Raw genomic sequence first — 16,727 nt, 5'->3', positions numbered from 1 at the left:
TGGGTTACAAGATGACATGATGCAATGCCGAAGATGCAATGATGAATGCAACGGACCAAACAAATCACATGACGAAACTCGGAAATCATGGAAGGCATCTGAAGCTCCGGTCTTGGGGCATCACAATCCCATTATAGGCTCAAGTCACCCTTTGCCATCATGCCATTTTTGAGCGTCAACAACATGATGTTCACGAGTAAGAGTACGAACAGAAACATAGGTTTTTGATTCAGGATGATGAGACGAGCACATTATTGAGAGTTAAAAATGAAGAAGGAAACGGGAGGGAGGACGAACCGTGGTGAGTGATGGGAAGAGAGGTGTCGTCACCAACCACGATGCGAGAGGAGAAAGGATAGGGGGAGGCACGGGAGAGGATACCGGGGTTAGAGGCCATGTGTGCAGCGGCGTCGGTGTCCATGTACCAATCGCCTCCTTCGTTGTAGGTGCTCGGCGAGGGTGCAGCGTGAAGGGCGGAGAGGAGCGCCGGGTCTCATGCACCACCAGGGGCGCTACCATACGCGCCGTAGGCCGGAGGGCCACCGTAGGCCATGGCGTTGCCATATGCCATAGGAACGGGGGCGGGCGCAGTTAGCAGCTCCTGATGAGAGGCCAGCCGTGGTCTAAGAATGCCCGGAGCAGGGGGCGGGGGACGGGCATGGAGTAAGCATGCACGGCGCCCGTCCAGTGGTTGTACCCCGATAACCAGGGTGGAGTAGCGGCTGTCGCGGTGTTCGCATGAGGGCGCGGCGCCGTAGTGGAGTTGCGGGGCCGACCACCTCGACCCTTCTATTTGGGACCACCAGCGGGGGCGGGCGTGGGTGGCGGGGTCGGAGCAGCAGGACGAGGCGCGAGTGTGGTTGAAGGCGCGCCATGGCCGGCGACGAGGCCGACGTGAAGAGCGGTGTGGGTCGCCTGTCGAACAGCGTGGCGAAGACGCTTCTCCTCCATGCGAAGATACATGACGGCCTTGGCATATGTCGGCGTGATGAGGGAGAGGTTGGCGGCCGACTGGCCGAGGTCGGGGTGGAGGCCCCAAAGGAGGTTGGTGAGGAGGACAGAGTCGTCGATGGTCATGCCGACGTCGCGAAGCTCATCGGCGAGAACCTTCAGCCGCGTGCGGTACTCATCGATCAAGAGATCGTTTTGCTGCAGGGTGAAGAACTCTCCTTGGAGGAAGACACAGTGTTGGAGCTGATTGTCGAGGAAGAGGCCGCACAACTGTGTCCACATGGCATACGCTGAAGGGTCACGGGAGTTCACCATGTTGAAGAGACCCCGTGAGATGGTGAGGAAGAGCCACTTGACGATGCAGGCATCCACGACAAGCCACTCGTCATCGTCCTTCATGTCGTGAAAGTCAATGCTCCCGTCAACATGCTCGATGAGACGGTAGGAGCAGGACAAGAGTGCGAAGTAGGTGCGCCATGCGTTGTAGGATGGCAGTCGAGGTCGAGGACGACGGGCACGTGATCTTTGATGTGGAGCTCATTGAGGCAGTCAGAGGTGAACATGGCACCAGAGAAGGAGCTGGCGTCAGAGGGCCTTGGAGCGGGACATCTTGGTGGTGAGAGGGAGGTGAGGAGCAACGGCGTTAGGGTTTTGGTGGTGGCTGGGAGAAGACAGCGGCGGCTTGGGGAGGTAGCGGTGGCTGCGTAGGCGTGGGAAGGGGCGGCGGCTGCCATGAGAGGGAGTAGCGGCGGCGGCTTAGGGTTTGGGAAGAGGCAGCGGCGGCTACGGGGAGGGAGTAGCGGCGGCGGCCTAGGGTTGGGGAGTCGAGCGGCGGCTATAGGGAGGAGCGACGGCTGCATAGGGCGGAAGCGGTGGAGATCACGGTGAAAATTGATACCATGTAGAAAAGATATGGGATGCAACTCAATTGTATTCCTCACAGTTGGTCACGATATATACACAAGATGTCTTGCGTGACAAGCCAACTAATCCTACCATATCTCTAGAAGTGAACTATACAAGGCTAGAGACTATGAAAGATTAGTTGTATGTAAATACATATATGTCACGTTCAACAATGATGTAACGAAACTTGATGACCTGTCTAGTCGTACCATATAAATTATTTTGGAAAATGAGAGTATCCATGACAACTTTGTGCATGTGCAAAACCTCGTAAAGGAGCTCCATCAACAGAACACCTCGAGCTTCTTCCTCAAGGTTGATATCTCAAAGGCCTTCGATTATGTGGGTTGGATCTATCCTCTTGAAGCTTTGAACTACCTCCCGGACTGCACGCTCGAGTGGCTCCGGAGGCCCCCTCGATACCTAGCCAACAGAGCACACCGCCACAGATCCGTCCTCATCGCCGTCGTTGCCGGCCACAGGTGGCGGCGACACTGCCCTTCCCACCGAAGGTGGAGGGTGCGTGGTGGCTCCCAGCTACCTTCTCCGTGAGCAAGGGACGGCGACATCTAGTGGAGCTGGTTGGCAGCGTTGGTAGCGCTCGCCGTGGTGGGGCATTGTGCAACGACTCAGTTGATCGCCAAGCGTCAGTGCGTCGCGTCGATGAGGCACTGCTTCAGCCATGGCGCATGAGTGTCGGCATCCTGTGCCCGTTATCTGTGGCCTTGAGTCCTAGGAGGGGCATGACCAGCTGCTGGTGGTCATTTGGCTGCCTCTTGTTGAGGCTTCAGTGCTGATGCATGAGGTTCACGGCCCGGGTCACACGCCCTAGGCGTTGCCCTTGCTGCCGCCGCGACCACCGGCCTCTACTCCCGATCTGTTGTTGGGTGGCCAATATCATCCATTCGACTGGATGTGGTTGCCCTAATTCAGGTTGGGACGGTTTGGTTCTGGTGATCAAGATCAGGTCGACTGGTGGTGGTAATTGCAGATTCCGCTATTGTAGTGACCCCTATGGCTCCATGACGGTGAATGTCACTAAAAGGTCTACGGGAGTTTATCCCTTCAGATCTGATAACCAACTTTGACGGTGAGATGCAAACTATGAATGACGGCTTGACGCGGAGGGATGGATGTGCAGCGGCGGCGGTTGCACCTCGCTTGTAGCTACCAGGATCACGGAGAAGTGGTGGCGATAACACATGTGACTTTGATGGTGATGCTACTTAGGCATCCGGTGTCGAGCTCCGGGGTGAAAACATGGGTCTGACCCGAGATGGTGATGTTTCTTTTACGTCGTTACCTTGTTGAATGCATTGCTCGGATATGCTTGGACTAATTCTTCAGGGTGAAAATTTAGACTCTTGCCTTGTAGGTTGGATCCGGTGACAGAAGTGCTTGACCGTCGATTCCTTCCTGAAGGCGTTCTTGTTGAAGAATCTCATTGTTCATGTGGTATCATGAGATGGTTAGTGCGGATAGGGTCATTTTTGTAGTTCACCAATTGTAACGCCCTCGATGCGGCTATAGATCCCACGTGTCGAGGCACGACTTAGAGGCATAACCGCATTGAAAGCAATGTCGCAAGTTAGGCAATCTTCACAACATCCCATGTAATATAAATAATAAAAAGGGGCGATACATAGTTGGCTTACACTCGCCACGTCAATCAAGGTACATAAATAGCATTACAACATTCAAACACTCATGGCCCGACTAAGGCGCCAAAATAAAAGAACAACCCAACATGCGGCACGGTCCCGATCACCCCAACTGGGCACCACTACTGATCATCAGGGAAAGACACGTAGTAACGGAGTGAGTCCTCGTCGAACTCCCACTTGAGCTCAAGCGCGTCATATGGAATAGAGTCATCAGGTCCTGCATCTGGTTTGGAAGTAATCTGTGAGCCACAGGGACTTAGCAATCTCGCACGCTCGCGATCAAGACTATTTAAGCTTATAGGTAAGGGCAAGGTAATATATGTGGAGCTGCAGCAAGCGACTAGCATATATGGTGGCTATCCTGTTCGCAAAAGAGAGCGAGAAGAGGAGGCAAAGTGCGAACGAGAAACTAGAGAACGACCTACGACAAGCATTACTCCAACACCGTGTTCACTTCCCGGACTCCGCCGAGAAGAGACCATCATGGTAACTCACATGGTTGATTCATTTTAAATTAAGTTAAGGTTCAAGTTATCTACAACCGGACATTAACAAATTCCCATCTTCCCATAACCACGGGCACGGCTTTCGAAAGTTCAAATCCCTGCAGGGGAGTCCCAACTTAGCCCATGTCAAGCTCTCACGGTCAACGAAGGAATAAACCTTCTCCCGAGACATTCCGATCAGACTCGGTATCCCAGTTCTACAAGACACTTCGACAAGTTAAAAACAAATCCAGCAACACCGCCCAAATGTGCCGACAAATCCCGATAGGAGCTGCACATATCTTGTTCTCAGGGCACACTCAGATGAGCGCTCCATACAACTAAAACCAAACCTCGAGTTTCCCCGAGGGGGCGCTGCACAGGACTAGTTTGGACCAACACTCAGAGGAGCACTGGCCCAGGGGGGCTTAAAATAAGATGACCCTCGGGCTCCGGAAACCCAAGGGAAAAGAGGCTAGGTGGCAAATGGTAAAACCAAGGTTGGGCATTGTTGGAAAAGCTTTAATCAAGGCGAACTATCAAGGGGTTCCCATTATCACCCAACCGCGTAAGGAACGCAAAATCCGGGAACATAACACCGATATGACGGAAACTAGGGCGGCAAGAGTGGAACAAAACACTAGGCGAGAGGCCGAGCCTTCCACCCTTTACCAAGTATATAGATGCATTAAGATAACAAGATAATATAATGATATCCCAACAAGTAAATAATGTTCCAACAAGGAACGGTCTCCAATCTTCACCTGCAACTAGCAATGCTATAAGAGGGGCTGAGCAAAGCGGTAACATAGCCAATCAACGGTTTGCTAGGACATGGTGGGTTAGAGGTTTGACATGGCAATTTGGGAGGCATGATAAGCAAGTGGTAGGCATCATAGCATAGGCATAGCAAAAGAGCGAGCATCTAGCATAGCAAAGATAGTAGTGATTTCGAGGGTATGATCATCTTGCCTGCAAAGTTGTCAGAGTTGACTGGATCCTCGAAAGCAAACTCAACGGGCTCCTCATTAGCGAACTCGTCTCCCGGCTCTACCCAAACAAGACAAACAAGCAACAAGGACACAATCAACCACGTGCAAGGCTCAAACAATATGATGCAAAGATGGTATGCTATGCGGGATGCAATATGTGATGCATATGCAAGATTTGACAAAGAATGCATGAACCTAGCCTCAACTTGGAAATCCAAGTGTGCCACTGGAAAGATGAGATGAAATTGCTTGAAAACGATATAAAGAACGCCGGAATCGGAGTTACGTTTTGGGAATGGCAAGCAATTCAAATATGGCACCGATCTGCGATATACAGCAAGTAGCCATCTAAATGCAACAAGATGAACATGCTACAACACCCAAACATGGCATCAAAATACATGGCAGGGATCCATTCATGATGCTTAACAAAAGACTAGCACTGAGCTACGTCCAAAACAAGCATGGCAAAAATGCATTTGGTAAACAGATCTCAGACTTAGTGAAATTAACACGTGTCTGGAATTTCAGATCAGATAGCACACTTTGGAGCATGAAAACTATATGCTACAGGTGCTGAACATGACCAAGTAAAGCATGGCATGGAGCTACTCAAAGAGCTTAACAAAAGTCCCTTAGTGACCTTGAGCCAAAAGGGACCAGAAAATACATTTGCAAGCATGTGAACATGGCAAAAACATAATCAGTTCTCAGACTTAGTGAAAACTGGAGCATGCTGAAACAGATAACAAGTAGGCATGTTTACGAGCTCGATGCACTCACTACAGAGAATTTCATGACAATCTAAGCATACACCCATCAAGAATACACAAAATACAAGCTAGACATGGCAAGAACAATAACATAGCATGCACGGATCAACTACAACATCCTCGGCAAAATTGCTAACAAGTAGACAATCTGCCCAGATTCACGAAATGACAAAAGTAGAGCTCGATTGACTCAATCTAGGGTGCTCCATAATTTCAAACAAAGACATGGATGGATAGAGCACTACAAGATTAACAAAACATCCTTACTGATCATCCTCAAAAGAGGCACGGATCGCTAGGAAACAACATGAACATATGGCATATTGAGATAAACAGCTCAAGGACTTAGTGGAAATGCTAAGTCCCTGAAATCAGCATTAACGAATGCACCACTTTGTAAGCTTGTTCTAGTCACCACACACATCACAAAATACATGGATTGCACCTCTGGATAGATGGCAAAACATATAACAAAACTCATGTAGAGCTCAGGGGCATATCATGCACACAATAATCATGGCAAAAATGACAAATATCTAATTGGAGCAGCAGATCTGGCAATTAACTCAAATAGCACTCTTACAACAGCATTTCGGGCATCAAGATGAACTCAAATGAAAATGATGCAATGAGATGAAATGATGTGCTCTCTGAGGCGAACATTTTGATATGCTATATGCCCAAAACGGAGCTATGGATGCGGAGTTACGATGCGATGAATATAGCCAAAATAATTAGGGTTAGGGACGGAAAGTCAACCGAGGCAAGATCTGGATCCAGATCTGGCCGGGCGCGTTTTACGAGGTTTGTCGGAATCGGAGTTCGCCGGAGCGGGGATGACGCCGGTGGGCGAGGTGGCCGGAGTTCGTGGCCGGCCGGAGTCGGACGAGGACGGAGAGGAGGCGGACGGCGGCGGGATCCGAGCGGCGCGGCGCTAGGGAGGCGGCGGGGCCAGTCGGGCGAGCTCGTCGGAGCACCGCGTCAACGGCGGGCGACGGCTCCGGTCGTCTCGGCGGACGGACTCGAGGTGGGCGGCGGCGGCTTGCGGGCGATGTGGGCGTGCGAGGAGCTGACGTGGCAGCGGCTGACTGGTGGGCGACGGCGGGCGGACGCGTCCGGGGCCGTCCGGACGTGTCCGGCGGCGGCGGAGGTGATTTGGATCTAGGGTTTCGGGGAAGGAGAAGGAGAATTTTCGGAGGGGGTCGTTAAATAGGCATAGGAGGAGCTAGGAGGGTCCAAATGAGGTGCGGTTTTCGGCCATGTGATCGTGATCGAACGCTCTAGATGATGGAGAGGGTTTTGGTGGGTTTTGGGCCAAATTGGAGGGGTGTTGGACTGCAACACACACGAGGCCTTTCGGTCCCTCGGTTAACCGTTGGAGCATCAAACGAAGTCCAAATGGTACGAAACTTGACAGGCGGTCTACCGGTAGTAAACCAAGGCCGCTTGGCAAGTCCCGGTCCAATCCGGAAATGTTTAATCCCCACACACGAAAGAAAGGTAGAATTGACCACTGGAGGAGAACGAAACGCCGGAATGCAAAACGGACAACGGGGAAAATGCTCGAATGCATGAGATGAACACGTATGCAAATGCAATGCACATGATGACATGATATGAGATGCATGACAACGACAACAACACACGGAGACAAAAACCCGAACCCAAGAAAATAAAATAACTTAACGCCGAAAACAGCAAGAGTTGGAGTACATATTGGGTAAATCATATCCGGGGTGTTACACCAATCGTGAATCTGATTTGTCGGGTTTTATTTTTTTCCATGCCTACGCATAGCTTCGGTCTTATATGGCTTTGCTATTTGCCGGCATGTTTGTCTCTGTGTGTGTTTGTGTTTGCTGTGTGCATATTGGCTATGCAGAGGTCGAATGTGTGCTCATTATGTTTGTATCCTCCTGATGCTCCATTATGAGGCAATAAAATCCACCCTTTGTTGAAAAGTCTTCTTGAAGCTTTACAGCGCTAGCGTTGGCAGGATTAGATTTGCTTGACCCTGGCATCATCTTCATCGCGGGTCCTCCCAAATGGCAACCCTAGGACTCCCTTTAGCCATGTTGGTGGCTTGCACCAAGGCGATCCCCTATCGCCCATGCTCTTCATCCTAGCCATTGACTTGCTGGAGAAGATCTGCGGGGCAACTTCTCAGAGGGGGGTCATCAAGCCCATCCAGGCACCCACAACAAGGTGCTAGATTTCTCTATTTGCAGATGATGCTAGCATCTTTGTAAACCCACACAGGGAGGAGCTGCATGCAATCTACTCAATCTTAGAGACCTTTGGGGATGCTAGCGGTGTGATAAACCTCATCGAATTCCTAACAAAGACCGCATCCTTCCCGACACGTACTTTGGTCTTCCCCTTCACTTCCATCGGAATCAGAAGACTGGCCTTAAACCCCTCATCAACAAGATTGTTGGTCATATACCAGTTTGGAACGGGAAGGACATGGACAAGCCTGGAAGGGTCACACTAGCAAAATCGATCCTCACTACCACCCAACTTACCACCTCACGGCTCTTACCCTCCTTAAATGTTCCCCTCGAAGCTCAACAAAATTTGGTGCAATATTGTCTGGCATGCCGACGACCAAGAAAATGCTTCTAGTCATGCTTTGGTAAACTAGAAAACCATGTGTCAGTGAAAGATGCTTGGGACCTAGGAATTACTAGCCTTGATAGATTTAGGAGAGTGTTGTGCCTACACCGACCATGGCTTCAGAGGACTAACCTCGATAGACCCTGGGTTGGCTCTCACCTCCCTTGTGGCCAAGCCCATATGGTTCTGTTCCGTGCATATACTAGCATTACAATCGGTGATGGACTATCTGCATCTGAAACCGGATCAAAGGTAATCAACCCTTTGTTCGGCGCCATTGTCAGGGAAGCATATTTACTACCCTAGCCATGTGACTAGAGATGCCGATTTAGCTTTTTGTCGCAATTTTAGTTATGTTTTTGTCTTCAGTTTATTTTTCTTGCAATTGTTGAAAAAAACCCCAAAATTTTATCATAGCTAAGAAACTAGGGGAGTTTGCAACTATTAATGAAAAATTTATAAGTGCGCCTATCGCTTTACCCGATGTTGCAGTCGAGCGGTTTTATATGAAACCTTACCTTGTCACGATGGTTCAACTGAAATCATTTGGAGGTTTCGCTTCCAAAGATTCCAGTATGCACTTGCATACTTTCACCAAATTATGTGGTATGAAACGTATAAAGGATTATGAACCCTACACTTCGAAAGTGATGTCTATTTTGTTTCTTGTTAAGAGGAAGAGCTAAGGAATGACTTCTAGCCTGCCTAGAAGAACTATTACCTCTTGGAACAATTGTTGCAGCATGTTTATGACAAAAGTTTTGCCTACCCGTGAAGATAATGCAATTACGTTCGAATATCACTTGTTTTATGCAGGATGACCGCGAGCCACTAGCGCTTGCATGAGATATGCGTGAAAAAGAGCAATTAGAAATTATCTAAACCATGTGATTGAGGAATGGTTAATACTTGATTTATTGTATAATGCTCCTAACCACATGCCCAAAACTATGTTCTTTCATGAATACGCGTGCATCATATCATTCCATTGATAGAGGGTAAAAGAACACAGTGGCGATCCTCATAATGCATACACTACAAGGCACATACAAACTAGTGTTGAGCATGGGGATTTTCTCAGCCCTTACATGTTAATTCTGAGGTTACATGGATGACTAAACGAAGTCCTTGTGCACCGGCCTTTTCCCAAGTGCGAGCTTGCTCCTGGATGTTGCAAACCAGTAGTGTGTGAGACGGGGTTGTGACATCAAAGATGCAAGCATTGCAGTGTCTCCATATGGTCCAGGAAGTGAGCGCAATAAGGGAAGATAGGACCTTGCGGTGGCTTGCCGGGTAATCGTGCAAGGCCAACGCCCACCAATCGTAGAAGTCGATAGATCCGTTAGGTGGGTGGACGGTGAGATGGCACCAGGAGACTACGTCATGCCAGGTGGTGCAAGAGGAGGAGGTGTCGCATAGTTTCATCCTCCTGGTCACAGAGGGTGCACGAGGTCACATTGGGAACTACATGTCGAGCGAGGCACGCCGCTGTCCTGTTGGAAATATGTCGTAGCGGCAGTAATATTTGTATTATTATGTTTCCATTTTCATAAATATAGAGTTTATACTTCACGCTATAACTGCTATGATCCTGTTATATGCGATTTAATGGAAAACTCATATGCATGTGTGAAATGATAAACGGTAAAAATTAGGTTCCCGGTCTCACCTCTAAGACTCACTCAAGTGTTGTTGGTGATCAAGTTTTCCCGATCTTAGGATGTCGTTAAGTGTGATGATAGTCCTAAAATAACACTGAGGGTATGATGTTTGAAGGACGATCATATTGAATCGACCCAATACTTGTCTATTATGCTTTGTGATTATATCATCTGAAATCATCTGTTATAACAAGGAGTGTTAGCATGTATTTTACTTCCTCAGACCATGAGAGTGTCTCGATCACTTCCAACCAGACGGCGGGCTTTGGGGTTGCTCAAACGTCATCTGTAACAAGGTGATCATAAAGACAACTTTCAGGCTCACCGGGAAGTTTGATAAGTGACCGGATAGCTCGAGAGTGGGATTTGCTCCTCTGAAGATGGAGATATTCCTAGGGCCCTCTCGGTGTGACGGCATCCATCATCGCCTGGCCAGACACAGGCGACTACATCTCAGGGATGCCGGAACATGTTAACAAAAAAAGAACAAAAAGGTAACGGGAGCAATGGTATAGTGAGCATGGTGATGACTCAATAGGATACTGATGCGCACCAGATTTTGTAAAGTGTCGCGTAGCAAAGGGAACATCACATTATAACCAACGGTTCACTCAAATGGCATTCATGTAATCATAGTGATCGATATAGATGTCCATGGTTCTGCTATCGATCATTGAACGAAGGGATTTCGTTCATGTCTATATTTTATCGAACCTACATGGCCATAAGCTCAAAGGAATCATGATTTGTTGGGTATTAGTGGAGAAAGAGTTATGAGAAAATATTCTTAGAAAAGTTCCTAGAATATAACAAATTTAGAGAGAGTTCTGAAAGAGTTTCAGATGTTTCGAGAAATGTTATGGTGCGAGAACACTTTGGCTGTGCCAAGGGATAAGGCGCATGAGGTCTGAGGTCAGTTAGGGAGTCCTAGATTAGGGGGTCCTCGGGTGTTCGGACTATGGTACGTGGGCCGGACTGATGGGCTATAAAGATACCGGACCAAAGATTATCTCCTGTGTCCGGACGGGACTCTCCTTGGCGTGGAAGGCAAGCTTGGCGTCCCAATATGAAGATTCCTTTTTCTGTAACCAACTTTGTGCAACCCTAGTCCCCCTCGGTGTCTATATAAACCGTATGGCTTAGTTGGTAGAGAGGGAGAAGAATAATCAGATAGGCTAGACTTCTAGGGTTTTAGCCATTACGATCTCGTGGTAGATCAACTCTTGTAACCCGCATACTCATCAATATTAATCTAGCAGGACGTAGGGTTTTACCTCCATCGAGAGGGCCCGAACCTGGGTAAACATTGTGTTCCTTGTCTCCTGTTACCATCAACCTCAGATGCATAGTTCGGAACCCCATACCCGAGATTCGCCGGTTTTGACACCGACATTGGTGCTTTCACTGAGAGTTCTGATGTGTCGTCGTCAAGAGGTTCGTTGGCCCCGTCAATCATCCACAACAACATTGTCCAGGGAGAAACCTCCCCCCTGGACAGATCTTCGTGTTCGGCAGCTTCGCACTGCGGGCCAACTCGCTTGGCCATCTAGAGCAGATCGATAGCTACGCCCCTGGCCATCAGGTTTGGAAGCTTGAACTATGTCGCGGACATCCGCAGAGACTTGATCTTCAACGGATTCGAGACCGCGGTAGTAGCCGCTCCTTGTCACCATGATGAACATGACTTAAATCTGTCATCGAACCACACCCAGGAGATAGAACCTGCAACTGCTCCGGCTCTAGATCCGGAGCAGATCACGCCATCCGAGGACGGGAGGCTCAACCCCGCCACGGAGGCCGCAGACTCAGCGGTGCTGGAGCCGCACACAGACCCAACCTCAAGTGAGATCTGTGCTGCCAGAACCTCAGACACGTTTCCGGCTACAGGTTCCGAAGCATGTGAATCCGTGCACGACAAGCTTGATTGGGCGTCGATCGTTGAATTCAGCTCCACGGACATCTTTCGGCACTCGCCTTTAGGCGGCGTGCTAAACTCATTAAAAACACTCTCCTTAGCGGGGGATTCACAACCGAATTATATCCGGTTCGAACTGGAGCCTGATGACGGAGAATTTTGCTTCCCACCCCCCGCCCACTTAATAGCCACTGTCGAAGACTTAACTGACATGCTCGATTATGGCTCCGACGACATCGACGGTATGGACAATGATGTCGTAGAAGAAGAGGCCCAAAACCCGCCGTTTACCAGACGCTGGACGGCACTTCCTCGTATGACGTATACATGGTGGATGCAACAAAAGAGAATAGCGGCGATGATAAGGAAGATCCAATTAAGGATAAACCTCCTGAGATACAACCAAAGCGTCGGCGTCAGCGGCGCCGCTCTAAGTCACGCCGCAGCAAAGACAGCAACACTGGCACAGGAGAAGATTATACTCCAGACGGTGCCGAAGACAATGAAGACCCCGTTGAGGCAACTTCCGAACAAGATGAACGGGAAGACGGACAAGTTAGCCCTGGTGAACAGGCCACGCACGAAGACCCGAAGGACAATAATTATCTTCCACTCTCCGAGGATGAGGCAAGTGATGACCCACAAGTATAGGGGATCTACCGTAGTGCTTTCGATAAGTAAGAGTGTCGAACCCAACGAGGAGCATACGGAAATGATAAGCAGTTTTTAGTAAGGTATTCTCTGCAAGCACTGAAATTATCGGTAACAGATAGTTTTGTGATAAGGTAATTTGTAACGGGTAACAAGTAATAAAACTAAATAAGGTGCAGCAAGATGGCCCAATCCTTTTTGTAGCAAAGGACAAGCCTGGACAAACTCTTATGTAAAGGAAAGTGCTCCCGAGGACACATGGGAATTATCGTCAAGCTAGTTTTCATCACGTTCATATGATTCGCGTTTGGTACTTTGATAATTTGATATGTGGGTGGACCAGTGCTTGGGTACTGCCCTTCCTTGGACAAGCATCCCACTTATGAATAACCCCTACTGCAAGCATCCGCAACTACAACAGAAGTATTAAGGTGAACCTAACCATTGCATGAAACATATGGATCCAAATCAGCCCCTTACGAAGCAACACATAAACTAGGGTTTAAGCTTCTGTCACTCTAGCAACCTATCATCTACTTATTACTTCCCAATGCCCTCCTCTAGGCCCAAACAATGGTGAAGTGTCATGTACTTGATGTTCACATGACACCACTAGAGGAAAGACATTATACATCTCATCAAAATATCGAGCGAATACCAAATTCACATGACTACTTATAGCAAGACTTCTCCCATGTCCTCATGAACAAATGTAACTACTCACAAATCATATTCATGTTCATAATCAGAGGGGTATAAATATGCATAAAGGATCTGAACATATGATCTTCCACCGAATAAACCAACTAGCATCAACTACAAGGAGTAATCAACACTACTAGCAACCCACAGGTACCAATCTGAGGCTTTGAGACAAAGATTGGATACAAGAGATGAACTAGGGTTTGAGATGAGATGGTGCTTGTGCGGATGTTGATGGAGATTGACCCCCTCCCGATGAGAGGATCGACAGTGATGACGTTGGTGATGATTTTCCCCTCCCGAAGGGAAGTTTACCCGGCAGAACAGCTCCGCCGGAGCCCTAGATTGGTTCCGCCAAGGTTCCACCTCGTGGCGGCGGAGTTTCGTCCCATGAGCTAGCTTATGAATTTTTTTTCTAGACGAAAGACCTCATATAGCAAAATATGGGCATCTGAGGGCTGCCAGGGGGCCCATGAGGCAAGGAGCGCGCCCCCCACCCTCGTGGATGGTGGGTGGCCCCCCTCTGGCACTTCTTTTGCCCAATATTTTTTTATATATTCTGAAACTTGCTCCTGTGAAGTTTCAGGACTTTTGGAGTTGTGCAGAATATGTCTCTAATATTTTCTCCTTTTCCAGCCCAGAATTCCAGCTGTCGGCATTCTCCCTCTTCATGTAAACCTTGTAAAATAGGAGAGAATAGGCATAAGTATTGTGACATAATGTGTAATAACAGCCCATAAGCGATAAATATCAATACAAAAGCATGATGCAAAATGGACGTATCAGCTCCCCCAAGCTTAGACCTCGCTTGTCCTCAAGAGGAAGCCGATATCGAAAAATATGTCCACATATTTAGAGATAGAGGTGTCAAAAAAATAAAATACGGACATGAGGGCATCATGGTGCTTCTTATAACAGCAATATATATATATATATACTGTGGCGCTAAAGCAAGCGTGAGCGCATAATTAGTAATCCTGCGCGCCGGTAGCAAAGGCTGGCTCCCCGCGTCGATCGCCTAGTCAAGCGGCTTGTATTGCTAATGATAGTAAAACCATTGGCCAAAAAGTAATGGAATAGAATCAGTTACTATGCATGCGCAACTCCTCGCCTTGCAAGTTATTGGTTCTCCTAATGACGGTAAAATAGCCTGCAAATATGGTAATGAAATTAAACATGTTACCGTCTGTTAGGCACAACTCTCTGCCATGCAAAATACCATTCTTCAAACATGGTAAATAGTTGGCAAATGCAGTAATGGATTTAAATTGGTTACCATCTGCCACACACATGCTAAACCTGGTAAAATTGTTAACAAGCACAGTAATGGGATTAAATCAATTACCAACTGCCACACACATCAATCTTTCTCTTGTGTGCTCATAAAATATGATAGACACATAGTAATTCCTCGATAAAAATATATCATAGAATGTTGATTCTAGTTTGGATATGAGTAATTCATAGTAAAATTGCTAATTCCATTATGAGACTAGTCTGGAAACAAAATCGACATTAAATCCAAGAAATAACTAGTAACCTGGAATCTCTAGTAACGACACCTAGACCCGTTACTATGAGATTACTAATTATTACCATCAAATTTGTATGGATCACGTTCAGACATTACTAGAAAAACAAACCTTACAGCTGCATTCGTATGTGTTACCATAATATGGCAGTGTTTTACTATCATAAAAACTTGCCTTGTGAGGCCTAATCCAGAGAAGCGCGTCGGTTTGTAGTAATTATGGTAGGTTGTTTACGATCAAACTCCCAGGGTGAGGGGCGCTTGCACAGGTGGTTCGACTGGTTTGCGGCGCGTAGAATAAGGTGTAGTACGCTTAGGCTTGCTTTAGCATAGCTATATATATATAAATTGTCATATGATCTGTTATGCTAAAGTAACAATTCATTCACAATTTCAAGTATGAATTAAAAACTTCATTGAGAACTAACAAACTATAATCTCGGTCATTGAAGCACTTGCAATTTATCATAACATAGGAAAGAGTCAATAAGAGCTTTTCAGCAAGTCCACATACTCAACCATTGATACGTCTCCAACGTATCTATAATTTTTGATTGTTCCATGCTATATTATATCCTGTTTTGGACATTATTGGGCTTTATTATACACTTTTATATTATTTTTGGGACTAACCTATTAACCGGAGGCCCAGCCCAGAATTGTTGTTTTTTGCCTATTTCAGAGTTCCGCAGAAAAAGAATATCAAACGGAGTCCAAACGGAATGAAACCTTCGGGAACGTGATTTTCGGAACAAACGTGATCTAGAGGACTTGGACCCTACGTCAAGACATCAACCAGGAAGGTACGAGGTAGGGGGCGCGCCTACCCACCCTCCCCCCAGGCGCGGCCTCCACCCTCGTGGGGCCCATGTTGCTCCACCGACGTACTTCTTCCTCCTATATATACCTACGTACCCCCAAACTACCAGATACGGAGCCAAAACCCAAATTCCACCGCCATAACTTTCTGTATCCAAGAGATCCCATCTTGGGGCCTTTTCCGGAGCTCCGCCGGAGGGGGTATCGATCACGGAGGGCTTCTACATCAACACCATAGCCTCTCCGATGAAGTGTGAGTAGTTTACTTCAGACCTTCGAGTCCATAGTTATTAGCTAGATGGCTTCTTATCTCTTTTTGGATCTCAATACAATGTTCTCCCCCTCTCTTGTGGAGATTTATTCGATGTAATCTTCTTTTGCGGTGTGTTTGTTGAGATCGATGAATTGTGGGTTTATGATCAAGTTTATCTATGAACAATATTTGAATCTTCTCTGAATTCTTTATGTATGATTGGTTATCTTTGCAAGTCTCTTTGAATTATCACTTTGGTTTGGCCTACTAGATTGATCTTTCTTGCAATGGGAGAAGTGCTTAGCTTTGGGTTCAATCTTGCGGTGTCCTTTCCCAGTGACAGTAGGGGCAGAAAGGCACGTATTGTATTGTTGCCATCGAGGATAACAAGATAGGGTTTATATCATATTGCATGAGTTTTGATAACCCACAAGTATAGGGGATCAATTGTAGCCTCTTTCGATAAGTAAGAGTGTCGAACCCAACGAGGAGCTAAAGGTAGAACAAATATTCCCTCAAGTTCTATCGACCACCGATACAACTCTATGCACGCTTGACGTTCGCTTTACCTAGAACAAGTATGAAACTAGAAGTACTTTGAAGGTGTTTTTGGGTAAGCTTGCAAGAAAGTAAAGAACACAAAAATAAAAGCTAGGGGCTGTTTAGATAAAGACACAACTAAATTAGTTTTAGTAGGGAGCTTTTGTCAACAAGAAAGTTATTTTTCCCTAGGCAATCGATAACTAGACTGGTAATCATTATTGCAATTTTATTTGAGGGAGAGGCATAAGCTAACATACTTTCTCTA

General features: G+C 47.3%; 1 pseudogene; it reads right to left on the bottom strand.

Annotated features, from left to right (window-relative positions):
* Window positions 1-229: 229 nt before the first annotated feature.
* Window positions 230-1,685, bottom strand: LOC147979113 (uncharacterized; annotated as a pseudogene).
* Between the last annotated feature and the right edge of the window lie 15,042 nt (window positions 1,686-16,727).

This window comes from Triticum urartu, chromosome 3A (genome assembly GCF_056163025.1).
Source record: "Triticum urartu cultivar PI428250 chromosome 3A, HENAU_Tu73, whole genome shotgun sequence".
Classification (NCBI taxonomy): Eukaryota; Viridiplantae; Streptophyta; class Magnoliopsida; order Poales; family Poaceae; genus Triticum; species Triticum urartu.
Note: the sequence above shows the minus strand (reverse complement) of the source record. Positions and strands in the feature narration are given on the sequence as shown.